At 42.8% G+C, this 27,902-nt stretch overlaps 1 protein-coding gene across 3 annotated transcripts in view; it reads right to left on the reverse strand.

Moving 5' to 3' along the window:
* Positions 1-14,505, reverse strand: part of EPHB6 (EPH receptor B6) — a 67,151-nt gene extending 52,646 nt beyond the window's left edge. Inside the window, exon 1 of one of the 3 annotated variants that reach the window (XM_053935299.1) lies at positions 14,415-14,505. The gene's annotated coding sequence lies outside the window, so the exon portion shown is untranslated. Of the gene's footprint in view, positions 1-13,928; positions 14,270-14,414 lie in introns of those variants that run through there. The other 2 variants (XM_053935301.1, XM_053935298.1) reach the window with 2 other exon arrangements.
* Between the last annotated feature and the right edge of the window lie 13,397 nt (positions 14,506-27,902).

Below are 27,902 nucleotides of genomic sequence, written 5' to 3' on the forward strand. Positions count from 1 at the left end.
TGGCACTCTGAGACTGATCAAAAACAGTGACAGCTAGAAATACTCTGTTAATTCTGTGCTGGCCACAGGTTCTTGTGGACCTAAGCTTTGAACAAAACTCGTCCTTTTCTCAACCTTTTGACTCCAACCATAAAACTTTGGACAGACCTTCACTGAAGCACGTTCTAGCTTACTACACAGACAATATGCAGTCACAGATGAGAAAGTAAAGTACAGTGACCCTATTTCCCTCTGACAGATACCACCTGCAGAACCTGACATCAAATAGCATTAACCACTCATCTGAACCATGCATCTGTCTGGCTTCCACAAGAGGAATTCAGGCACGCATTTCGAATTAAGAAAAAAGCTAGGATTGTTCATGCACTGCACAAACTTTCTGGAGAAAAGATGAGGGCCTGAATATAGCTGTTTCTTCAAGTTCTACAATTCAACACACAAGAAAGCGCAGAACCAGATGAATGTCCACCTAAGCCAAGTTTTCTCCGCGCCTCCAGTGCCAGGAAGAGGTGCTATGCACAGATAGCTTGCAAGACTGACCTCTATGTGACCCACTTCCCTCCTCTTGCTCTGGTATCCACAAATGTAAGACAAAGATTACTAGACAATATCCCCCAATTAATTCACTTTAGTATCTCTTTAGGAATTCATCCAATCCCTGTTTTGAACTTCTAACAAATTTGAAAAGATGTCTATCCTTGTGCAACAAGTATTTTTACGTATTTTATATTGTTCTACTAATAGAAACTGAAATCATAACAGTGCCAAATTTTTTATGCTTTCAATTCTTCTTATCTGTTCCAAGAACTTTTCCAAATCATCTTGCTTCCTCCCACTGGAACAATGCTTCTTCCTCATTCATTGTTAACTGACTCTTCTAGGCCTATTTCACAGTAGAAATCATTATATGGGTCTACGTTCCTTCTGCTACTCTTGATTCCACAAATTTTCCCTGTATTTGTCATACTTCTTCCTCACACAAAGGATCTAGGTGCAAAATAAATGCACCTCAAGAATTCTCCATGGTAGAGAAAATGCTGTACCTTTGCAAACACAGTCTTTCCTCCTCCTGCACATTTTGCACTGTGACTCATATCAGCTTAATATTATCTCTCAGCAAGAACCATTAAAAAGATAAATGAGCACAACATCTGGGAGAGTCAATAAACTACTATTCCAATTAATTTGTGCTGCACACTGATTCATCACATTTAGGCAGAGTACAAAAAGTGGAATTAATACCTCTCATTCATGATAAGTAGGGAATCATGACAGTGTTACGCATCAAGCAAAAGGCCTCCCCCCCTCCTTTGTTGGCCCCAGTTCACTTTGCCACTGGGATGCCCTTGCAGCACTGGTCATGCATCTCACTGGGATAAATTTCACAATGCTGCTGTGAAAAGCTGTCACTCAGTGCCTGTCCAGCACCCTGAGAATGACATAATACTGCCTACCTTCTTTCTTAGACAATAATTACAATAACTGCTATTCATAGAAATCTTTCTACGCCCCAAACAGGAAGAGAAGGCGGGGGGGGGGGGCAATACATAATTTATCGCTCAGGGTTTTAATATAATGTAAGTTAATGTGTTTTCTTCAAAAATTATATTGCTGAGGCACATAAAGCACCACAGAAAAATGACTGACTAAATGAATAGATCATTTTGATAGCTGCTGTATATCCTTTTATCCTGTGTTACTAATTGAGATTATTTTTAATGACCCCAAACTACTTGGAAAATATCCGAGACAAGAGCAGAATTTATTGAAAAAACCCTTGTGCCTTGTGGATTTTTTACAGTCTGTTCAGTTGATTCATTTAATTTTGAAAGAAATGCTCTAGATGAAATGTAAAACTAAGTTTAAAGGAATACTACCTCAAGCGCATACTTCATAAAATATTTCTTCTAGCTGGCTTGATCATTTGCTTCCTACAGATTATCTAGATAGAGTTGTGTCTGTGTCTCTTGGGATCCCTTAAGTATACAATGACACTCCAAAAGCTGATTCTGAATGTTTTCCAAAGAAAAGCATTTATTTCCTTGTTTACCACGGAAACACCAGGAGTCTTGAAGCTGATCTTCCATGCTCTGATTATACATTTCCTAGTGGGACCCAAATTAAGAACTTCCATAGCTCTTAAAGGGAAGAAAGAGACCCTTATTTTCATGAATTTTTATTAAACCCTTGAGGCTCAAACAGGGTGCCCAACTTAGAAGCATAATCACTCAAATGACCTCTACAGTCAGTGGACTGAGCTGAATCATATTCACCAGGTAACTAATATCTGCACTAATTAAAAAAGGGAGCTATGGACAGCTGAACAGCTTCCTCCCAATGACCCCCACTAGGTGCAGCCCGAAGGTATCTGGGGACATTCCAAGCCTCTGTGCCATCTCCCAACCCACACAGGAGGCCAAGTTAGCATCTCTCTAGATAACTACAATGCTTTCCTTTAAATCTCTCTTCTCTGCCATGACACATACTTGGCTAGAGTAGCTTTACAGCTTAGCTTGTAAATCTAGTCTTTCTTCCTAAGCAAAATTCATTCACAGCTGCCCTGTGTTTCTGGAGCCTTTCTCAATGCCTCCACATCATGTTTTGCTATGCCTAACAAAGATGGACACTGATCTCTTGAAACTACAGCAATTTAAAAAAAAATTGTAATTAAAGATATGGATTCTTTCTTCAATCTATTATGTACTTGAATTACATACATATTAAACACAATTAAGTTTCTGAAAGCAATTTCTTCCCACCTCACAAGATTTGATTTCACTGAAAACTTTTATAGTGATTTGTATAGTTTTCTAAGAAACACTGGCAATTATAGTCAAGTTTCTAACATTAACACCTGGAAGCAAAATCCCAGCTCTAGAATATTAACAGCATTATAGAATGAAAATTGTGAAGAAATTAATTGTTAATTTATGTTATCCATTACTTGCCTGATAGAAAATCTTCCAAAACATAACAGGAATTGAAGTGATATGGAAATTACTCCCTTTGAATTTTCATACTGTAAATAAAGGAGACTGTGCAAACAGGGAGAAATGAATTAACAGCTGTCCATCATATTTATCTTCTTTGATGGAAAGAGAAGATGACAACTGTACCCACTGGGTATGGTTTCACTGTCCTGTTATTGATTTTACTCTAATTCCTCAGGATACTTCTCTCAGTACAACTGCGCAGATCCCTGCACTTTTATCTATGTAGAAATAAACACGATGTTGTCAACTTCAAGTATAATTTATCTTTGACAATTATACTTTCATCTGTACAAAAGGAAGACATAAGACTTCAGTGAGGAAAAAATATGCAATTCACAAACTCTAGGGCACAGCTGCAAACCTTTGTCAAGCACTGTGTAAAATGTTGTATTTCCAAAGTTCTAAGCACAGAATTTTAAGTTTGGAATACTAGACTCAAGTATCCCTGAAGATCACCACATTATTAACTTCTAGGTGAAAGTAATCTGTGGCACTAGAAATTCTTTGAAAACTGACACTTCCTTCTCTAATACAACTTAAGTTTAAATAAACACCCCAAAATTCACTGAAATTTTATAATAGAAGATGTCTGAAAACGAGAAAAAAGATGCATGCAATTTCAGCATTTAAAAGGGGAAGGGAAATAACACATTTTCACAAATGGTTATTAAACAAAGAATGTTTTACTGTCCTGGTTTTGGCTAGGATAGAGTTAAATTTCTTCTTAGGAGCTGGCACAGTGCTGTGTTTTGGATTGAGAATACTGTTAATAACACAGATGTTTCAGTTGTTGCTAAGTAAAGCTTACTCTAAATCAAGAACTTTTCAATTTCCCATGCTCTGCCAGTGAGGAGATGGAGAAGAAACTGGGAGGGAGCATGGACAGGAAGAGCTGACCCGAACAGGCTGAAGAGATATTCCACACTAAGGAATGTCATGCTCAGTACATAAACAGAGGGGAGGTGGCCAGGATCTGTTGACCACTGGTCAGGGATGTGCTGGGCATCCATCAGTAGGTGGTGAGCCACTGTACCAAGCATCACTTGTGTTTTTTGGGGTTCATGCCCCTCTCCCCCTTTCTTTTCTGTCATCATCAACATCACCATTGCCATTATTACTGTTATTATTTTATTCCAATTATTAAACTGTTCTTATTGTTGTTATCTCAACCCATGTCCTTTACCTTTTTCTGATTCTCCTTTCCATCCTACTGGGATGGGAGGGGTGGGAGGGTAGGGGCTAAGCGAGCAGCTGTGTGCTGCTGAGCTGCCAGCTGGGGTTAAACCATGACAGTGACGTAAAGAGAATGTCCCTAAAATCATGTTCTCATCTACTCAGCAATGCTGATCATGCTTTTTTTTTTCAAGTGAGATTAAAGTTATTATATACCAAGTTCTGTTTGCTGATGGGTAGAAAGTGGTAAAGAAGCCAAGCACAGTGTTTGCAATGCCAGACAAGCAATGCTACAAATCAGAAAAACAACCTCAACATTTGCTGACCAAGTTTGCAAATGCAACTGCAAATCTGCACAGACAACCCAAACACAGAGCTGCACAACAGCCTTAAAGGCACTCTCAGGACACTGGAAAAGAAATCAAAGGCCTGAGGGATTGAGCAGGAGCAAAAGTGAGAGTAGCTTGCAACACTAAGATATGAATAAGTCTAAGAAAAGAGATGTTTTATACTAATGCTCTCTCCCATTGTAACTTAAGAATGTAGCCTTACACGGCATGCCTAGAAATACATGAACCAAGATCCACGCACAAACACTCAAAAGATACAATGGAGGGAAAAAAAAGAACAAGCTGAAAATACTTTTCTTAAGCTGTTCATTGTGGACCAGTTTGCAAAATCCTTTAGTAAGGATTAGTATTTTCTTCAGCTGCAGTAAAGAACTTCATTTTTTGCAAAAATATGCTTACTGTCTTCATCTCTAATTTTGCTTTTGACTTCATGAGGGTTTTACAGCAAGAAATATTTAGCATAAGCAGAAAATGCATGTTGTTCGTATTCACAGTATCCAAGGTTATGTTGTCTATTGGGATATAGTGGCAGTACTTGACAGACAGTTAAAAGATAATGTTCCTCTTCTATGGGAATTCCCATCATTTTGAAATTGCCTTTCATTCCATGGGAGAAACTGTCATTTCAAAACAGATTACAGAAAGGATTAATAATATTAAAGCATCTTAATTTAAGTGCAGCTCTTTATATTAACCTCCTGTCTGGCTTCAATGAGGCAGCTTGGGTTTTCAGAGAATGTGTTTCATAATTTAAGGGTTAATTAAAACTACTTTTTTCCATTTTAATCAGTTTCACAGCCTTGGGCTGTCATAGAGCTTGGTTCACAAATTGTTGGCTTCATGCGTTTGCAGATAGAGGCTACTTTTAAAACTATTTAATTACTAACATTATTTATCATCACTGTTTTTATTCCTGTTAAGAGAAGCAAGAATACTCCTATGTAAAACAACAAGGCAGAAAAGCACTGAAGCACAATCACTTTACTGACTTTTTCACTGCTTTGACCTTGCTGTCCAAACCTACTCTTCTACCTTCACTCCATGCAGATGATTACCAGGTACCTCCCATCTAGTTATAAACCCACAGAATTACAAATAGCAGTTCTTGAGCTCATAAGGTTGCCCCAACAGTGGGCTGTAACATAGCGTATTCCCTGAATGGTAGTGAGAATAAAAAATTATATTCAGTCAAGCTGATTCCCTTATGTTTTGCTGACTGCACCAACAGGCTGTACAACATACAAGCTTTAGCTCCAGCACGTAAATTAGAGTGTTTGATGTGGAAATATATGCACAAAACTAGGAAGCTATGAGGGAGGGAGAAGATGGCTCAGAGAAGAGCTCTACCACACAGCCTTCATTCTTTTATGACCACTGTTTGCCTAGACGGGAATTCTGTCTGTTCTACCATTAGTTTGAGTCTCATGTTCATGTTACCTACTAAAACATCACAAAACAACTCTGCACTGCATTGGTCATACTCTGAAAAGTGCACACGAACACTTACTACAGCCTGTTTAAAGACATTTTTTGCAGGAGGTGTTACTTCACTGTGCAGTAACAGGCAATTAGGGAGCTACCTTGGCAGCAACCTCTCGAGAACACAGAGAAAAGAACTATGAGACCTAGAACTTCTTCTGGAAAGACTTTGACAAAATAGATGGTTTCTCCAGTTTTGCTGTCTTTAGTTCCAGTCTTGAAATCCATAATATTCATTCAGACTCAGCTGTCTTTCCTCTTAGGGCCTAGGTCTCACTGTTAAAATGACTGAACTAAGCAACAAGAACAGACACTACAGAAGTTCTGCTGGACTTCAGAAACATCTCACTTGGTCTTTCACACTAAGTTCCTTTTAACTTTTGCCAACATCTAGATATTTATTTAGAGAGCAACACTAATGATTCATGCTGATTCAAGGCTTCAACCAGGTTTTAACTTTGATTTTGGGAATCAGGTTGCCCAAAATTGGATCTCATTTACGAGACAATCGAGAGGGAATTGAAGCAGAAATGGTAGCTTGAAGAAAAGAAGTCAGATGAAGGCTGCAAAGAAGAGGTGATCTCAATGGCAATGACTGCTTGGAACAATTACCTGAGTTCAGTGAAGCATCAGAAGGAGCCCATGTGTAGCAAAAGTGGGTTAGAGAGCTCCACCAAAAATTTGAACTTGCCACTGGCAGAGCCTGAAGAGCAGCCAATTTTGTTCTCAGGTCCTTCCCTCCTCCTCCATCCTGCATTTCCAGTTCAATGTTTCCACCCTCAGGAAATGGGAACATTATGTGCCACTAATACTTCAGCAGAACAGAAATAGTCTTAAGAGGAAAAGGGAAGGCCAAGCAGGTTACGGTAGAAAGATATTTCAGGCTCATAGCATCTCTTTCTAATGCATGTTTGTATTATTTTTCGTGCCAGAGATGAAGGCAACAACACATAATTCTCAGAGTTCATCCTGCCTGTTCAGTGTCTCAAAGGCTTATTTATATTTCAGTGTGGATGCTGGGGCTCACTGCTCTTGTTACATCCACATCCAGCCTCAAAACCAAAGGATTACATTTAAAATGGAGTGAATACAATACACCACTTCCTTTCCTTGGATATCAACCAGTCTTGATCATAATAGAGCAGATCCAAGGTACATTTTCTGTCAGGAAGGTAGTCCCTCCCCCAGCTGTTGATAAGACTATAATAACAGAAATGAAATGAGGGGGATGGACACCTTTATTTAGACAACATCTGGCCTACAGTCCCATGTCAACTGCAGGATTTTTGTTGGAGTATTTCTTTAAGCTTCCCTAGTCATATTTTTAAATGTCATCAGCAATAGGGCTTCCACGACTTTCTGCAATCTGTGTGGACCTTTGCTGGAAGAAATAACACCTTAATACTGAACCCAAAACCCATCTACTCTGGGCAATTTGAGCCAGTCCTTTTCCTTTGGCCAGCACACTGCCTGGGATCCTGTCAATAGTCTTTTAGGTACTCTAGCTACTCCAGAGCAAACCCTTTTCACTCATCAGTAAGCTAGTGCTTTTTAATAGCGTTTTAAAAATTCCCTATAGTCACCTAATCACTTCTGTTGCTCTTCACTGAGCTCCCGGTTCATCAGTGCTGTGGCAGAGAAGTTCACGCAGTCAAACACAAATAGTCTCTGTGCATTTGCATTAGTGCCATAAAGTCAGGGACTGTCCAATTTCAACACCACAGGTTCAGAGGCACAAAAGAAAAAAAGTAGAAAATGCCACGCTGATATGCTATGATCTGGGTGGAAGAGGGGAAGGCTAAGCCTTTAAAAAAATCATCTAAAAACTAATTTAAAAAGAACTTTCTAAGGATTTAGAGCAAGTTTCTCCTTCCCACTCTGATTTCCATATACACAACTCTTTTCAACACTGGTCTGGTACAGTGGCCTGGTACAGACTATCAGCCAAGAGAAGCAGGAAGTGTACAATTCAATGGACCCTATTCTGATCCTTTCAATTAGGACTGTCCAGTAGGTGTTAATTTATCAAACAGAGTAAGATCTGTTTTAGCTTAATTATTTTCAAGAATTTAACATTTTTGTTTTTACTGTGTTTCCAAAGATTTGCTTTCTTCACACTCTGTCATCATGCACACTTTTTGGAGGGTAACCCATTAGACATAATCAAAAGAATCTATTTAGGAGACAATTTTTTTAGCGATTCTTCTCGGGTAACAGGAATCTAGTCACTAATTTGATTTCACAGGATCACAGAATGGTTTGGGTTGGAGGGAACCTTAAAGACCATTCAATTCTGACCCCCTGCCATGAGCAGGGACACCTTCCACTACATCAGGTTGCTCCAAGCCCTATCCAGCCTGGACTTGAACACTTCCAGGGATGGGGCATCCACAGCTTTGCCAGGCAACCTGTTCCAGTGCCTCACCACTCTCTGAGTAGAGAATTCCTTCCTCTACACCAACCCTTCAAGTCTGAAGTCTTTCCCAGATATTGTATTGCTTACAGGTCCTTGCCAAAAGTCCCTCTCCAGCTCTCTTATATTCCCTTTAGGTACTGGAAGGCCACAATAAGGTCACCCCAGAGTCTTTCCCAGTCTGAACAATCTCAGCTCTCTCAGCTTGTCTTCAGAGGTGCTTCAGCCCCCTTCCTGGCCTTTTCTGACCCTCCCTTCATGGCCCTCCATCTTCTGCCCAAAGATGTCCTTAGCTCTTCCAAGAACCTGCAGCCCTCTGAGACCGTCCAGAGCCACTTCTAATTCAAGACTGGCAAAATTATCCATGAGAAACACACAACTGTCAACACCATTCTTGCAGTCTGAGTTAAGAGGTCTTCTGACTGAAACAAGGAGCACAAGTCATGCATCATTCCCATTACGTTATTTCACCAAATGTCTTTCTGGTGCTCAGCCTGGGGCCCCAAGCAAAAAGGTAGCTACAGTGAGGCTCAAAATGAAGACTAATTGCTCTTCAGCATCTGACTCCACATACATGTCCCAGCAGAACAAGGCACGTGCAAACTAAGAAAATTCCCTCTGTCAAAGCTTCTACCTATCCCCTATATTTTAACACCGCTGATTTACACTCAAGTCACCAGAATTTGTTCTCACATCACGTAAGAACATCTTTATGCACTTCTAACACAGTTAGATACTGGAAGAGAAGAAGACCACTAAGATACTCTCTGTACTAGCAATGAAACAAACATTCCTCAACAGAACTATTCCATTCCTGATACCATAGTGATGCCAGTGGTAACTGCTGATATGGTAGCCCCTTTATGGACAACACATGCACCAAACGGGATTAGCAAACTCACTGAAAAGTGAAAATGTCAGTACATATTTGCATCCCCATTGCTACTGGCACCAGCTGAAAGCCTACTGACATTAGGAAGGGAAGGGACCATCTGGGAGACAACTGCAGGCATGCATACCAATCCAGCTGTGCTTCCAGCAGCTTCTCCCTGGCTCAAACCCAAGAAGGAGTAATTTCAAACATCTTGCTGGTGCAAAAAGCATTCCAGATTCTGTGTACTGGAATGAAATTGATCCTAGCTGTGAGCGAAACCTAACATTTGGAAATTCAAACAGTCTTATAAACAGTCCAGTTTGAATTTCCAAACTGAAATTAGTCAAAACATGCCCAGAAGGATCTGCAATATTGTCCCTCTTGTGACATCCCACTCTCATAGTAGAGAATAGTTAAGAAGATAAGAGAGTTCTGCCAAGGAACCATGCTTCCATTTGCAGACATCCCCGGGATCTGAGAGAACCTGTGGTAAGCCTGATGCTAAAGGCTTCCACACAGGCGTCTGTATCCTACACACTGCCTCTGAAGTGGTCAGCTGGGCCAAACAGATTCATATCATGTGTTTTGCAGTAAGTGGGAGAGAGATCAGGTCATTTAGGGAGCTTTGAAAGCTTTACAGTAACTTGGAGAAACATCAGTATGCTAAAACAGAAATATCTTACAAAGAGTCAGTAGTTCTCAGTCTTTAGCTTCTAGGGTTTAATTACATGATTTAGACACATTGGATATTTTCCAGAGACATGGCACAGAGCAAAAAACTGTACTTTGAAACTGCAGAATCAGCAGAGGAATCATTTACTTGGCAAGCTTAAGGAGACAGGGGAAAAAAAAAAGCCTGTCTGAAAATGAAGTCATGTATGTTTCAATGTGCAGGTCTGGGCTGGCGAGAATTTCCATCCTAAGGTGAATCAAGAGCTTAAGGATTCAGCTTTCATATACAAGACTGTAGTTTTCAGGCTGGAGAGGCTGTGTTCTTACGGTACCCAGCATCTTCTCTGCTGCCAGGACAGCCCTTTTTTCTGCTCTTTGCCCGTGGCTGTGTGCACCCATGAGCATGCGCCTGTGCATACGGGCGTGGGGGTGTGCATGTGAAACGTTTGAATAAAAATTTTCTTGACAAGCAGGCCTGAGTAGCAGAATGCACATGGGCCTCTGGAGGCATGGAAAAATGAAACCAGTGACTAGAAGAGTGGAAGTGGTCTCAAGGACAATCTTCAAGTAGGACCTCTGTGACAGAAACATCAGCTTGCTCCATGGTGACTTTTTAAGAGGCAAGACAGCGCCTTCAGTATAAAATTAGGTGCCAGGATCTCCAAAAGGTGCACACATTTTAACTGCATTTTTTAAAACACAACATATATTAACAGTACACTTCTGATAAAATTCTATTTCTGGTGGCAGAGGAATATTTCTTGAAAGCTCAACAGAGTGCCTCTGAGAAGGAAGTACTAGTGTAGTTCTTTGTTAAGTTTAAAACTCCTTGTATAAATCAAGTGTGAGAAGAGTGACAACATGACATGGTTTTTTCTTATTCAGACTTGCTGCTCACATGTTTGATTGCTATGGCTGACATGAGCAATTAATGAGCTTTTATCCTTTTGGAGGTCTGTTTACTTAGCAGCACTGGAAAAAAAGTGTTAGTTTGCTGTTGTACAACATCTATAGAATTATTTACAAAATACACCTGTGATACACTTGTGTACACCCCTGAAGCCCATGACACTTCATGGTTGCCAAAGAGCAAATATGGAGAGCAGAGTGATATCCAGCCCAAGATTTATCAGGTAGAAGCTAAAGTATAAGGTCATAATGAGTTGGAAAACTGCTGAATGCGTGCAGTCAGTAGCTGGAAGAAATACCTTACCTGTATTTCTGTAAGATGATACAAAACTTGCTAACAGAATCAAAATCAACAGCAAGATATAACTGTAATATAATACTAAATCAGGTTTAAGGAAAAAATCAACAGCAAACAAGGTTAAATAATGACAGTATTATAGGGGCTTATCAGTTTCCCCTCTAAACCTTTAATCAACTTTTCACAAAAATAAGACATTGAGCTTTTTGAAAAAAAATCATCACATGCTTATGACCAAAACCAGACAATCTGGAATATTCTTAATAAATACTTTTTAATGACAGCACCCTTTTTAGAAGATACTGTCCTCTTGTTTGGTGGCTAAATGACATTATAAAGCTCTAGCTTGACCACACACCAATTTGTACTTCTTCCACCTTCTACTGTTTATGTGTGCAGTAAACATATGCAATATGGCCACAGAAATGAAAAATAAAAATATATTGTGCAACCTTAAGTGTGCTTCAAAAGCACTCTGCACTAATCTGTAGGGACTTCAGGTTAACCCTCTGTACAGGGACTGCTGATGGATAATGAAATACAAGGAAACAAAGGTTTTAGGGAGACCAGATCTGGAGACAGGAGCATTCCTGAACCAGAGGAAAAGCATGCATAAATCTTCTGACAATCCAGGGAAGGAAAGTTGGCCAAAAAACAAAACTGTCTTAATTGGAGGCACATGAGATAAGGGGGGGGGGTGGGAAATACACTAATCTCTTACATGATTCTCTGCATATGGCACATGCAATATCAGAGGGAAGAAGGGGAAGCCATCTGCACCTGGGCACAAAGAGGGATCCACACAGTGAATCCGTACAGGCATAAGGAAGACAATTCTCAATGGGCTAAGGGATCAGCTCCCTTGTCAGACACATCTGTTGGCAGCCTATGGGAGCATGCTGGAGAATAAGCAGCTGTGTCCTTGGAGCCACCAGCTGCCTTCCCCCCAAAAAGGATTTACCCTGTGCCATTGGTCAGCCTCCAAGTCAAATACAGAAGGCAAAGACAGTAGCAGCCTTGGGCAAAAGAAAAGACAACAGACATCTCCTCCCCACCCCCCTCCAAAACGTCTCCACAACCTAAGTTGTTCTTGTCACAGATAACAGATAGGAAGAGCAGAGAACTTCAGAACAATAGAAGAAAACATGACTTTCTGTGAGGTTTCAGTGATTAAATTAGAAAGAGATACAATCCCATTTCATACAATATTCAGTGCTCCAAAGTGATGCTTTTTCCAGGTATCAAAACACATGGCCATACAAACAATTCTGAGCAGCTCAGTGCAAGTGCAAGAATGTCAAATAGGAGAGAGCTCATAAGACAAGAAAAAATGTTTAGTGGCTAGAGGGGCACACAAGTCAATGAATTAAAAACTGCACATGTGAAATTCGGCTAAGAGAGCATACATGCAAAAGGCAGTAAAGGAAAGGATGCAATTATGTGCAGTTATCTGAAGCTTGCCAATACATCAGCAAAGTAAACTGAAGTAGTGCAAGGTATTGAATTTAGGGAGTGAACTTCAAGAGAAAAACAGCATTTTTTTTTGCAATAAGTGGGGTGAGAAGGATTATTAGATTGTGGACTATCTTTTCCTTTCCTTCTCCCAAAGGAACATCAGCATTGGAATTATTTCAAACCGGGAATGAAGAAATACCTAAAATTATCCAATAAACCTTGTGTTAATGGCTTAGGGCAGGTGGATTAGCTGTGACTAAACATGAGGTGCACCCACATCCAGTTCCATGTTTCAGATCAGAACCTATATAACAATGAAAAAGGAAGCCTGCTCCTTCATTGCAGCTGAGGCTACAGATTTGTCTCTGTAAAAGACGTGTCTGGGGGCAGCTAACTCTCCTTGACTTTGTTGTTTCCATTTGCTCCCTCACTCTACTTCATCATGAATCTGCATGACTTGGTATCACTGCTAGTAAAAGATGCCCTTCGGGAGATTAGCTTCTTCATCTTTACTCTCTGATTTCTGGAACTTGTAGTAAAGGCAGGTGACACTCACTCTCCTTCCCAACCAAATGAGTGTGGTAATAGCAAGAGAAACTTCAGAGTAAGTGAAATCATCTCAGTGGAACCCACAAAAGGCAAAATTAAAATTACCCATCACAACAGCCCCTCCCACATTCACAGATTTATTTAGCCTGAGTAGTAGTAACTTGCATCATCTCCTTGAAAAATAGCCTAACATGGCTTTTCTCTGCCACAAGCACTCATACAGCCATCTGTCCCCCACAAGAGCGCTGAGCAACCCTACCCACAGACAAGGCCACACAGCCTCCCTTGTGTCGTTCCACGAGGAACACCAGCATCCATCAAGCCCTACTTCAGAGACTTCCAAGGCAGCATTTCCCTGTGGCTCTCCAGGGGGCTAGAGAGAGGGGAAACACCGCTCGTGGGAGCAGAGCAAACGCACCACGGCCGTGTGGAAGGGCTCTGGGGGCGATGGCAATCTCCGTGAGCGGAGAGGCCGTGACCCGATTGCCCACATCTGTCCTCCCCGTGCCCACGGCCGGCACCTGACAGCAGAGGTGCGCTCGGGGAAGGGTCCCGGTAACGCCGCCTTTGAACAGCACACACCGGGAAAGGAGGAAAAAGAACATCACCTGGGAGTTTTAGCCCCTTTAGAAGTAGTCCTCGTTTGTTCCGTGCCCCCTCCCTCGGATGTCAGAGACCCGCGGGTTGCCGCGACCACATCCCGCTCCCTCCGAGCGCTCCGGCCGGACTCACAATGCCCGTCCTCGCCCGCCCGCCACGGTACCTTGTGCAGGACTTCAGCAACACCCCCTCCACTTCCCAGCATTACTCGAGCAGTGTTCGCAGTAGCCCTTCCCGCTAGAGCCGTGCCGCCCGGCCTCCCGGCATCAGAAAAGTTGGACAAAGACCATTTTCACCACGCGAGTCGCACCATCCCGGCGGGCCAGCGCCAGCTCCCTCTCGCTCTGCGCCCAACGCCGCTTTGTCCCCCGGCCCCGGGCACAGCCTCTGGCCTCGCTCGACGTCTTTCAACAAGTCGGATGCTTGTGAGCAGTCCCGATCCTTGCGCTCCCCTCCAGGCCCTTCACTGGGAATGTCCTCTCCCCGCCCAGGTTCTCCCTCCTGCAAGAGTCTCTGTTCCTCTCGCTTCCCAGGATCTGCCTTGTCCCTTTCTCCGGGCTCTTCTCTCTCTCTCTCTCGCTTTCTCTCCCCCCTCCCTCCCTCCCTTCCTCGCTGTGCCCCTCCTCCATTCTCTCTCCGCCCCCCCGACCTGCTTTCCTTCGCAGAAGCCCAGCGACGGCAAATGGGGGTGGGGGCGCTGCGAGATCCCGCACTCCGAGGCGGCTGCAGCCACTCCTGTCACTTCCGCGGCCATGGTCATCCTGTGTGCCGCACGCCCCGCCGGCTCCCCCGGCCGCCGGCAGCCTCCCCTCGGAGCCGCTCCGCTGGGCGGGTCGCTGGGCGGCACCGGCTTCCCTCCGCGATCCCAGGCTGTGCTGCCGAACCCCTCCCGCTTCCCCCAGCCAGTCTCTTCCAGAGGGGGATTTTCCAAAAGGGTCTTCCCTCACCGCCTGCTCTCCGGGGATTCCGAGCGTGCCCGCAGCTGTGCCTGCCCCAGCCTCTGCCCAAGCCCCTGCCCCAGCCCCTATCCCTGCCAGGTTCAGGTCAGGAAGGACAGTGTGGCTGCACAAGACTGATCCTTGGTCAGCCTCTCTTGACATTGTTGAAATCCGTGTTACTGTGTGCCATCTCCTGTTGGTCTGTATAACCCAGCCTCAAGTTCGTGCATTTGTGCTTACTTGTACTCCACCTCCAATGCTTCCTCTCTTCTCAGCTCTGGAGAAGCTCCTCTGGAGTGCTGTGTCCAGTTCTGGGCTCCTTAGTCCAAGAGAGACATGGAGTTCCAGGAGTGAGTCCAGTGGGGGGCTACAAAGATTATTAACAGACTGGAGCACCTTTCTTATGAGGAAAGGCTGAAAGAGCTGAGCCTGTTTAGCCTTTAGAAGAGATGTCTGAGAGGGGGCTCATCAATGTCTATAAGTATTTGCAGGGAGGGTGTTGGGGGTGGATCCAGGCTCTTCTCAGTGGTGCCAAGCCACTAGGACACGGGGCAATGGACAGAAACTGATGAACAGGAAGTTCCACCTGAGTACAAGGAAGAACCTCTTCACTGTGCAGGTGACTGAGCACTGTGATGGATTTCCCAGAGAGGTTGTGGAGTTTCCCCTCACTGGAGATATTCCAGAACCATCTGGACACAATCCTGTGCTGTGCGCTCTGGGATGATCCTGTTTGAGCAGGGAGGTTGGAGCAGATGATCCCTCCCATGATCTCTTTCAACCTGACACATGTTGTGATTCTGTGAAATGTCACAGAGGCGAGGCGCTTCCTTGATTCTAGGTACTGACAAACCTCAGTCATGTGGGTGAATCAAACAGGGTTTCTCAGTTCTTCCAAAAGAGAACCTCACCTTCCAATGTGGAAACAAAGGACTGAAAGCATCTTTCTTGAATAATCTTTCTGGATGTCTCCTGTTTCCTGCCAGTGCAAGAAGAAGAGTGTACCTACTAATTCTGCAAATGTCACTGGGCTGCATACAGAGAAATGCTAGCAGATGAGGCACACAGCATTACCCTCTGCTCGTCCCTACCATTCAGTGAGTTACACAGCTGAGCGGCAGAAAATGAGGGAGGGGGCAGTGAGTTAAACACGGCATGCATTAGGACTGGACGGAAAAGATATCAAAACTTAGTGCCTTACAATTCATAAATGCTTCTGTGATACCACAGAGCAGAATTTTGGCTTCTGTTCCCGAAGTAACTCCCTTTGGTTTGAAGTATGAGCTTCACAACACACACACTAGAAAGTGACTGCGATTCCCTTTCACGTAAGACACTGGTACACATACAAAAGGAAAAAGCACATTAAATAAAGTTCTGCTTAAAAGAAGTACTATCAGCAGACAGTGACACATCTCAGTGCTCAAAAATCTAGGGCTGGTTTCCACAGAGCACAGCCTTTTCTAGCAGTTCTGTATCTATGCAGAGTAACACAAATACCTACTTCTTCCCAGACAGCATAGTTTCTTTCTTAATCCTCTCTGTGGGGGTTTCTAGACACGAATTACAACAGACCTCTTTCCTTCCAACTTCCCTCCCTCTCCCTCTCCCCATCTGATTCTAAAAGAAATTTATTTTAGGAGAAATTGCAGGTATTCAGCTCCTCCTGAAATCTGGTCCTTACTAGCTGGGTAGTAAAATTTTGCACATATGTTTTCCTTTCTTCCTCGTTTTACTACTATAAGGAGCATCTGGCCCCTAGAAAGGAGCAGTGGGACTGTACCATTGCACCGGGGTCGGGAAAGAGGTTAACTAGCTGCTTTGTTCAATAGCTGCAGAAACACTTCCTCCCCTTTATGGTAACGGAATATTCCCCCCAAAACCTCCTCCTCCTCCTCCTTCTTGTGGAATGAAAGCCAAGCATGAGCGAACTGCTACACTGAATGGGGAAGTCTGAGAAAAGTTCCTGTGCACGCGTGCACATGCAACATCCAAATCCTCTTTAAAACTTCACCTGGTGAAAGGATGGCTGACAGTCAGTCTTTTACAAGGGATTAATTTTTACGCCAGCCTTTAAATGTTTTTTCTCCAGTGTTGCAGCATTTTGCAATGCTGCAGAATTTGTATGTTTAAAAAAAAATTCCAGTTTCTGAAATCTTTCTGCTAGGCAAATTAACACACCCTACCAGGAAACAACAGCCCTCTCAATATATAAACAACCACAGCTGACATGACAGAAACAGAGAAGAAAAAGCTCTCAATCCCAAACTACCACGCATGGATCAGATTCTCAGGGGAATCTTAAATGTAACAAACCCAGCATAGCTCATACAACAGTGGGGCTTCCATGATATAGAGCTGTGATCTCCAAAGAGGGCCGCATGCACCCCAAAGGGGTATGCAAGGCAACCCATTGGTGTGCAGGAGGAAAGTAATAGAACTTCCGTAGAACATAATTTATAAATAAGTAAATATATGTATAATGAGGGTGTATGCTAAAGCCTTTTACCAAGAGGGATACGTGATCAAGAAAGTTTGGAGACATTGATAAAGGCAATCATGTACTCAAAATTACACAGACATTGATTTTATAGACACAATCCCACACAATAGTGAGTTTCAAATGTCCAGACACACAAACAGATCTCGTAATATTTAAAGTTGCAGTTATTAAAACAATGGTCAGAGCAGCAAAGCATAATTCATTTATCAAATACTCTCCTCACTGTGTGAAACGTGTTAGGTCTTGAAGAGAAAAGAATTGGAATGTGCGGGGCAGACCACACAAACCAAAGAGAAGAAAACCACCCATGAGAGAATAGCTGAGGAGGATAAAAGGGAGGGGTGAGGCTAAGACAAGGGGAATAGAGTTTCAAAGAAAAAGGAGAGAAGAAGGAGGGTAAGAGTAAGAGAGGTGGGAGACAGAGGTAGAGAAAGCAAGATACACACAGAGCAACTATAAAAGACAGACAAGGAAAGAAAAGGATCTGAAGAAGAAAGGGAGGAGCTGGGAACAGCAAATAGAATAGCAGGCAAAGCAAAGAATAAGAAGGGTACTATTTATACATGAGAGGACATGTTTGACAAGCAGTTTTGAAGCAGTACTGTTTAGTGGATAAAATCTTCAAGAAGATTTTTTCAAGGCCAGATTTATCACTGCAACTGTCTGAAATAGCACATTTTCCTTCACAGATTTCTGAAAAATAATCATACAGATCAGTAAACTAAAACCTTATAATATCCATCTGGATATCCTATATCCAAAGCCTTGTTGTTTTGTTTGTTGCTGTGTTTGTTGAAGTACAAAGGTATTTTCTCCCTAAGAAAACTTGGCACAGAAAGAGGAGAAGCTTACAGAAAATTAATAAGAGATAACTGAAGATAATTTGGGGAAGCACAGAAGTGCAAAGGATTCAGGGGCAGCTCAAGATGGAATGTGAAAAACCAGACCCTGCACCTTTACAGTCTCCACACTGGCTCTTGGCAACCACCACTATACAGTCATGTTTTTTTTTTTTTTTTTAATCTTTATCACAGATAATGAGATTTTTTTACCAGAAAGAAGGCTTCTGAGTCTCAGCTCTCCCTTGAAATAAGCAGTGTTCTTCTGCTTACAGACCAGGCTTATTCTCTGCTTTGTTCCTTCTTTGCCATCATTCATTTCTGCTTAGCGCTTTGCTTATGAGCTTTAATGGAAATAAATGCCAGAGAGGAGAAAAAACACAATCTACATTAGCTGACTATTCACCCACCTGTATTTTTAATTATTATTTTCATTAAGTATGTGTATCAGTTGTTATGAAAATTATCTTCCTTGACTATTATATCAACCAATCTTTATAATGCAACTGTGTATTAATTTTGTTAACATGTACTATTTCACATTGTACACTGTATTGTCACAAAGTTCTGAAATTTTACTGAAGTTAATATTGTTCCTGCTCAAGTAAAAGAAACTAAAGGGTAACCTATTCCTGGAAATACAGACTTTGACAACCAAGATAACAGTAGCATCCTAGACCACATCTTCCCAGCATCTTCTGGCATCAGAGCAAGTAATTATAGCAAGACTGAATCCAGGGATGTCTGGATCAACAGATAAGCAGTAAGAATTCTGCAAAAATGCATGTGCTTTGCAGAGATTTACTGTTATTAATAATCAGTAATGTGGGTGTAAGTGATTAGTCAAATCATGTATTACCTGAATGTTTGAAGGGTATAAGAATTGTGTGTAAAACCACATTCAGGTTGCCCCAATTTGGCTGGGACACCTCATGCACGTGAATTAACATTTGCCCATTGTAATTCTATGCTTTGCATCCTACCTCTCTCCTCAGTTGGCATGGGCTGGTTGCAAATTTTCATGACAGTCTCAAAGGGGAAGAAACAGCTAAACTTGTGCCAGTTCACCAGAGCTGCAGTCTAAGTATCTGTTTATCTATCCATTTTCCAGCATCCTACCTATGAAACCTGAGTGTTCTAGCACACTCATCACACAGACTGAGTGCCAGTGCTCATCATGCTGACAGCCAGAGGGAAAAACAGTCATTTTTGCTTTGGACCAGGATTTGGGTAACTTTAAAAAGAGAAGTGGCTGCCTGAGAATCCATGACTGGTTTTACAATAAACCTTGTTCCTTGCTGGGACTGGACACTATTTAGTCAATTCTGTGCAGACCCGCAGTCCAGCTGTGTAAGTTCAATACTGCTGCTAGGTTTTACCTGAATGCCCAGACCTTGTAAATTAATTTTTTGCTTATGGGAACATGAGACACTACAGGGTTTCTGAAGCTGCTAAAGGGAGAAAAAGTAAAATTCATGAGCTCTGCAGCCATGACTCAAGAACTGAAACGTGCAGTTAGAGAGATGTATAGTTATTTTGTATATATTGTTATTGAAGTCCTTTGAACTCTCTAGAAATTATGAATGTATAGGTATATCTTATGAACTTGTTGTGAACTTGTATGTTTTACAAGTTCTCCTCTATATTCTGTAAAGCATCTGAGACTAGCCCTGTCTATCTGCTGATCCATGTTGATCCAAGCTTCACTCACCACTCACTTCCTTTCTAATTTCTACTTGTGAAAACCAGAAACTACAAACTCCTTTTGGAATAGCACAGATAAAGTATCACTGTATTTTTTTCAGTATTGTCTGTTTGACTTGGAAGGAAGAGGGGTTCAAGTAAACTGCAATTATCCTACTGTTCTGTTGCTTCCATAAGAATGTTTGGAAATATTCCATGCTTTAAGGAGATCTGTGCTAGATTCGGGTGACTGTTGCTCATCTGAAGAATGACTCTAGAAAGCTGCAGAAGATTGCAAAAAGCTCTGTTTTCAGTTGCATGCTTATGCTCTAGTGGAAAAAATGGACCGACAGTTACGTAGATGGAAAGGGAAGTTGCACATCCTAAGTGCCCTGGGATTTAAGCAAAATTGCCCAGCTAAAAAGATCACATAACATACAACTTATTCTTGGAAGCCCTGTAGAAAAATAAGGACATTAAGTTACTGGTATTGAAAGGCAGAGAGGTGAAGGCTTCACACCCTCAGGAAGATGAAAGGAATGGAGCTGAGCTTCTGTGAGACAATGTGAGGTACCCACAGGAGTTTTCTTTTTGGCTGCCAAAGAGGGTGACTGGTGCCACCCTATGTCGAGACCCGTCAGTAAAAGTCTGTGAGCCTGCTCAAACTTGCAGCAAGGGGTTACATAAATGACTGTCTTTCTCATTTAGCTCTTGGTGAAAAATGGGTAGGAAAGGAGAACTACAAATTTAGTTGGGAATAAAATTATTTATTTTCTTTCAGAGAGAAAAAGAACGTGGGAAGTGTTAAAGCAATTTTGTTTAGCATGAAGCTCCACTTAATATAATTATTCCAGGAGTTTTTCAGAGAAGGGAATGAATGGCTGGATACATCTCCTGGCAGAAAAAGTGTTTCATGAGCAGAACCAGTCTGTATCCTGGCAGTTCCCGGGTCTCAGACTGAGCCAGCTTCTTCCCAAGCAATGCTTAATTACTTGTAAGATGTGGAAACATCTCAACAGAAAAATTAATTTCTCATTCAATCTCCCATGCACAGACTGGCATATTCAGGAACCCAGAAGTGGCAACATATTTCTAGAAAACAGTTTAAAAGCATTGTAGTGCAAAATGGGAATTTACTTCTAAGGCTGTAGTCCCACAGATACTTCAACCCCACAAGAATAAGAATCTCTACAGAGACACATGACATTACACTCTTTTTTTCTCTGCCCTTTCCTCATCACCTTCCCTGTGCTATCAGCAAACATTTGTGCAGTGATCTGGATCAAGGACCTGATCTGTCTGAAAACTAATTCATCAAAAATTAAATGCACAAATGTGGTGTACATGTAGGAGACTTTATGGAATTGAATAAAATGCTACAGCTAGAAGATGGATGAGAAAGCAAAGGGTGGGCAGGTTGGGGAGGGACAGTCAAGAGAGCTGATGTTTGTTTTAAGTGGCCATATGCCAGTCCCCAGAGTATGAGGCCTTTGAAACTGAGTATCCCATAACAGGGATGTGTTTTCAGTACCCCTTGCTGTTGCAGTCTGTGTATGAAACTGTTCTCTTCCCACCAAAAATAAAGCTGCAAAAAAAAAGAAAGAAAGAAAGAAAATTGCTAAGAAACTATGCAAGAAAATAAAGCTAAACTTGAAAATGCCTCCAGAAATTGTTAAAATGCCCCTGTTGAGTAAATCTGTAAAACACTGAGGGAGTGCAGGTGTGAAGTCACACATGCAAAGAGTAACATGCAAAGAGTAATCCCCCTATGCATTAGGCAGCACAGCTGCAGAAGGTGAGTAAGCACCTTGAAGGTAACAAAAGCAATGAACAACTGCTTATCTTCATCATGTTGGGAGTAATCTATTATAATCACATCAGCTCTCCTGCTTATCACCCTGAATCACAGAATTATAGAATCACAGGATATCTTGAGTTGGAAGGGACCCATAAGGGTCATTGAGTCCAACCCCCCTGCTCCTCACAGGACTGCCTAAATCTAAACCATATGACTTAAGTGCTCCTTGAACTCCAACAAGCTTGGGGCCAAGACCGCTTCCCTAGGGAGCATGTTCCAGTGACCAACAGTGCTCTCAGTGAGGGAAATCTTCCTAATGTCCAATATAAACTTCCCCTAACACAGCTTCATATAATTTCAGTGGAATGAAAAGACAATCAAAATGTCTTTATAAATACATCAGCAACAAATGGAGGGCTAAGGAGAATCTCCATCCTTTACTGGATGCTGCAGGGGCAAACGTAGTGACAAAGAATGAGGAAAAGGTACATAATAGACCCTCCTTGCCGCAGTCCTTATTAGCAAGACCAGTTGTTCTTCAGGTACCCAGCTCTCTGAGATGGAAGGCAGGGAGCAGAATTCACTCCCCATAATCCCCCATAATCCAATGGAAATGCTTAGTGACCTGCTGCAGATACACACAGCGCTTTGGATCCAGATGGGATCCACCTGAGGGACCTGAATCACCAGGGAGGGCCCAGGTGACTGGATGCTGACAAATGTGACACCCATCCAAAAGAAGGGCCAGAAGGAAGATCCAGGGAACTACAGACCTGTCAGGCTGAGCTCAGTGCCTGGGGAGGTCATGGAACAGCTCATCCTGAGTGCCATCACACAGTGTGTGCAGGGTAACCAGGGATTCAAGTCCAGCCAGGATGGATTTAGGAAAGGCAGGTCCTTCTTGACCAACCCGATCTCCTTCCATGACAGGGTGCTTAATGGATGAGGGAAAGGCAGTGGATGTTTTCTTCTACCTGAACTTCAATAAAGCCTTTGACACCATTTCCCACAACATTTTTTTTTTTTTGGAGAAGCTGGCTGCTTATCACTTAGACAGGCATACTTTTCACTGGGTTAAAAACTGGTTGTATGGCTGGGCCCAGGAAGTGGTGGTGAAAGGAGTTGTGTCCAGTTGGCAGCTGGTCACCAGTGGGGTTCCCCAGAGCTCAGTATTGGGGCCAGTCCTGTTTAATATCTTTACTGATGATCTGGGCAAAGGGATCAAAGGCATCCTCAGTCAGTTCGCAGGATATACCAGGCAGAGTGGGAGTGTTGACTTGCAGGAGGGCAGCAGAGCTCTGCAGAGGGATCTGGACAGGCTGGATCGATGGGCTGAGGCCAATTGTGTGAGGTTCAATAAGGCTGAGTGTGGAGTCCTGCACTTAGGTCACAACCTGCAGAGTTACAGGCTTGGAACAGAGTGGAAGGAATGTGGCCCAGCGTAAAAGGACCTGGGGGTGTGGCTGAACGGGAACTGGCAGTGTGCCCAGGTGGCCAAGAAGGCCAATGGTACCTGGCCTGTATGATCAATACTGTGGCCAGCAGCGCCAGGGCAGCGATCATCCCCTATCTCCTTGGCACTGGTGAGGCTACACTTCAAATCCTGTGTTCAGTGCTGGGCCCCGCACTACAAGAGAAACACTGAGGTGCTGGAACAAGTCCAGAGAAGGGCAACAGAGCTGGTGAAGGGTCTGCAGCACAAATCCTGTGAGGAGCTGCTGAGGCAGCTGGTGTTGTTTGGCCTGGAGAAAAGGAGACTCAGGGGGACCTTAACACACTCCATATCTGCCTGAAAGGAGGGTGTAGCCAGGTGGGGGTGAGTCTATTTTTCCATGTAATAAGCAACAGGACAAGAGGAAACAATCTCGAGTTGTGCCAGGGCAGGTTTAGATTGGAAATTAATGAAGATTTGTTCACCAAAAGATTTATCAAACGCTGGAACAGGCTGTCCAGGAAAGTGGATGAGTCACCATCCCTGGAGGCATTTAAAATGCAAATGTGGCAATTGGGGACATGTCTTAGACACAAACTTGGCAGCATTGGGTTTATGGTTGGATTTGGTGATCTTAAAGGTCTTTTTCAACCTTAATGATTCTAGATTTCCTTGTGTCCAATCTTTGGTCACCAGAGAGAGAAGATCAGCACCTCCCACTCTATTTACCCCATGAGGAAACTTTCTTTAGGCTGAACAAACCAAGTGACCTCTGTCTCTGGAGACCTTTCTTCATCTTGATTGCCTTTCTCTGGACACACTCTAATAATCTGATGTTCCTGTTACATTGTGGTGCCCAAAACTGCACACAGAACTTGAGGTGAGGTCACATCAATGCAGAGCAGAGCAGGACAATCCCCTCTCTTGCCTGGCTGGTGATGCTGTGCCTGATGCACCCCTGGACCCAGTTAGCCCTTTTGGCTGCCAGGACACTGCTGACTCATATTCCACTTGCCATCAACCCAAACCATCATATCCCTTTCTACAGGGCTCTCCAGCCTCTCATCCCCCAGGTTGTATGTATTAGAGTCCAGGCGGTGAACAGAGACGACTAAGATTTGTGAAAAAGGTAAAAAAGAATTGAAGAAAACCATGAAATAGGGAGTGTAATTTTGAACTAGAGCTCAGGAGAGTAGAGAACGTGTTTGAGAACAAGTAATATATTCTTCCTTGCGCTGAAGTCTGAACACAGACTGAAGATACTGTGTGGGGGGCCTAGCATTTCTCGGGCTCTTCCAGGCGAGCATGGAACGGAGCTCCGGCTGGCTGTGGGTGTACGGTCACCCGGGCGGGCCATTTCGGGGCGCCCCTTCCCGCGGCGGCGCGCTGCGTGCGGCTGTGCGGCTGAGCAGTGCCGCCCGGTGGCCAGAGCTGGTACTGCAACCCAACGCGCCGGCTCGGCCCCACAGAGCTCCGCTCGTCCCTCGCGTTTAGCAGAGCCGGGCGTATAAAAGCATCGCGTATTCAAATGTTAGAAATAAAAGAAAAACATAAAAACTTGGGACAGTACTAGCCCTCTACTTTTTTGGGTCATCGCTAGCACTGCACAGTTCAGGGTACTGAACTCGGTAGGGAAAGTAATTTGAAACTACCTACATAATCTCTAGCATTTCAGGGATACCCACGAATTCTAAGTGACTGTGACTGATCAATAACCATTAACTACTACCCTGACGGGCTTTTCTCTGCTGCAGAAAGTGTCTTGAAGCAGTGGGTGCTCGCTGTTTAAAGTCATCGCTATCCTACTGACACTGTGATGCTACACATGGTTTAAGTAAGTTTTTTTTTTTCCAAGTCTATGATTTCCTCTGTAAAGTGTATTGAAGCTGTACTCCTTCAGCCAAGACAGTCGGATTCCTGAGTGCATCAATAAGTTTTAATTGTTCTAGACAAGCTCACCTGCACTATCCAACAATGCAGTTTCTGTCCCTTGCCCCAAAAGCTGTATGTCAAATGTCAGCACACATCACTTGGCTAAGCAATGTCGTGAGCAGGTCTTCACCTGTGTTGTTGGTAAGATGGGTGAAATGCACCATTGGCCTGCAGATTCTGCCTTGCATTTGTCGTTAGAAAAAAGCTCCAGAGATCTTTTAGGGACCATATCTACAAACTGGCTGTTCTCATGTTGGCAGTCTTCTGCTGGCTCTCTAAAGGCTTTCTCTCCCACTTAGTGACCACTGCATTGATGCATAAATGCTTGAGAGTATTTTAAAGCCAGAGTGTCATTCAGGGAAGGCCAGCTTAAGGTTTTTGTCACTGACACAAGTGGCTATGTTACATTGCCAAAATACAGACATTTTTCTCAGATTCCATTAGCGTTACTGAGACAATAAATCAGTCCTTGTACAGGCAAGAGCAGGGGAATGTAATCTTAAAAAAACCTGTAGGTTTTATGGAAAGTGTCATGGAACTACTTCTGCAAGGTCTATCAATTAGAGTCAGGCTTGTGAGGACCCATATGTGGTTGGTTCTACCTGTACTGCAGCTCACTTGCTGCATAATAAAAGATGAACAGTTTTGACAAACTATAACCAAGTGAATAATAAAGAGTTGTGGGGGTGGGGGGGGGTGTGTAAAAAAAATTAGGAACTTGCTGTTGTGATTTGCAGCAAGATTGGACAGATCATCAAAAAAAAAAAAAATAGTGTGCATGCAAAATGTGTTGTACAGTTGTTGTTTCATTACAGCTGATTATGTGTCTGCTCAGAGAGGACATAGCAAATAGCTTTTCTGGGAACAAAATGCAGGTGAGGAAGAGGACACCTCTCCTAAAGCAGGTAATGAAGGCTGCTTGCAGTGAGCTGCTTTCTGGTTTCACATTCAACAAGATGAACAAGGATGTGGTTGAAAGATTTCTGTCTGTAACTGCAAGTTTGCATCCTCGACTAAGAATTCTCCGGCTCAGAGAAAAAAATATCTTCATGAAAATGCTGTGACTTCAGATAAATGCAAGACTGTATTTGAGGGTCAGTTCTTAAACTGTGGCCTGTAAAGAAAGTAAAGCTGGTTTGTCCACAGTAAGGTGGGTTTGCTTTTTTCTCCAGAAATAAACTAGCCTAATGTCTTGCTTCTACCTCAGTGTCCTAGGGACAGACCTTAATTACCCAAAGTACCTGTCTTTTGCTTTCTACAAGTCCATTTTTCTTTTTCATTCACATTTATCCTAAAACACAACCTGTGTCAATCTGCCTTACAATGAGTCTGTGCTGGTCTAATCAGGCAGTCTGGTATTTCTACCTACTGACTTTCTGTCATTCCCTTCATATGAAGTGCTTTTTAATGAACTGCTGAAATTCTTCATTTTCCTGGACTGAGCTACTGCCTTAGCAAGAATAAATCAATAAATGTTTTGAGCCAATCATTTAAAGGGAGAGGAAGTTGCCACATGCAAAGAGGTTCATGCAGTTGGTTCAGGGTTCAGCATCCTATACTCAAAGAAAATAAATTAATGTGAAAAATTGTAAAGAACAGAAATTAATGTGAAAAATTCATGTTTAAGGTGTGTTCGTGTTTAAGATTGATGTTTAATTCATGTTTAAGGTTCCATCTCTTCTTTCAAAGATGGAACATAACCCATAAAAGGAATACTCCAGGAAAATGGGACTGATTTCATAACCAGTTTTTCAGTAATTATCTGGTAAAATGATTCTGTGGAAGTGGAATGTTGAAAAAAGCACCACAGGAAAAGTATTAACTTCAGATTTTTCAGAAAATTGAAAAAAATCATTTAAAAGGGGGAACTGGGAATAAAGGGAGAGTCCACAGCATAACCAAATAACAAATCCAGACAAATAAATTAATGGAGACTGGGAAAAGAGAGGTTTTGTAGGGAAAAATAAAATCCAGACAACAGATAGAACATCTGGCTTCCAAGTGCCTGATATCTCTTGCTGACATCAGTGCAGTTGCAGGACAGGAAAATGATGACATGGTTGTTGCTGTTGTTGTTTCTCTTTACAGCTGCTGAATGTAAGAACACACTGGAGCTGTCAGGACCAAGAGGTGTGTTTGTTAAAAACGGGACCACACTCCCGGTACTAAAAGCGATTTCAGCATTGATTGTAATAAAAAAAGAAAGGCCTAAAGCAAGGGGGCCCGCGGGCTGAGCAGGAGCGTTCCTGTGGAGGATGCTGCAGCGCCAACGCTGGGTCTTCTGAGCAGCGATGTCCCCACATTCCAGATGGAGCGACACAAGGTTCAGTAGATCAGAAGCCCCCTTTTTATCCTGTGGTGGTTTTTTTTTTGTGGTTTTTTTTTTTTTTTGTTTGTTTTTTTTTTTTTTTTTTTTTTTTTTTTTTTTTTTTTTTTTGTTCCTTTGGGTCAGAAGCCCCATTTTTATCATGCTTTTTTGTTCCTTTGGATGGGTTTCTTTTTGGATCCTTCATTTGCATGAAGGTTTAAGGCGCTTGATTGGCCCATTACAGTTCTGTCCAGGCTGGCTCGTTTCGCTGGGGGCAATGCACTTTACTTAGGTGTAATACGGTACGTGAGTACCGTATTTCTGACAACTACCCCTTTAAACCTCTTTTACCATAACCAAACTAACAGTACATGCTTGACAACTATCAACTATTTTACAATCGTTTCTAACCTATTTTTAACAGTTTTCTCTTTTTTCCCCTCCTTCTTTCAGGTGAGTTCTCTCAGACATTTTGGTAGCCTCCCTGTTTAGTTTTTCAGCTCCAGGGATCATCAGTCCAGCTTCTTGGAGAGCCGCAGTGGCAACGTTCCCATGAAGCAGCAGCCGGCCCGTGAGGAAGCTTTCCCAGCGCCGGTGCTGTGTGCCGCTAGGACAGTGCGAGCATCCCGCACAAACGTGGCACGGCTGCTCGGCAGAAGAGGCAGCTGCTAGAGAGCACACGGAGTTTTATCAGCAGTGACACC

Source organism: Vidua chalybeata, chromosome 2, assembly GCF_026979565.1.
Source record: "Vidua chalybeata isolate OUT-0048 chromosome 2, bVidCha1 merged haplotype, whole genome shotgun sequence".
NCBI lineage: Eukaryota > Metazoa > Chordata > Aves > Passeriformes > Viduidae > Vidua > Vidua chalybeata.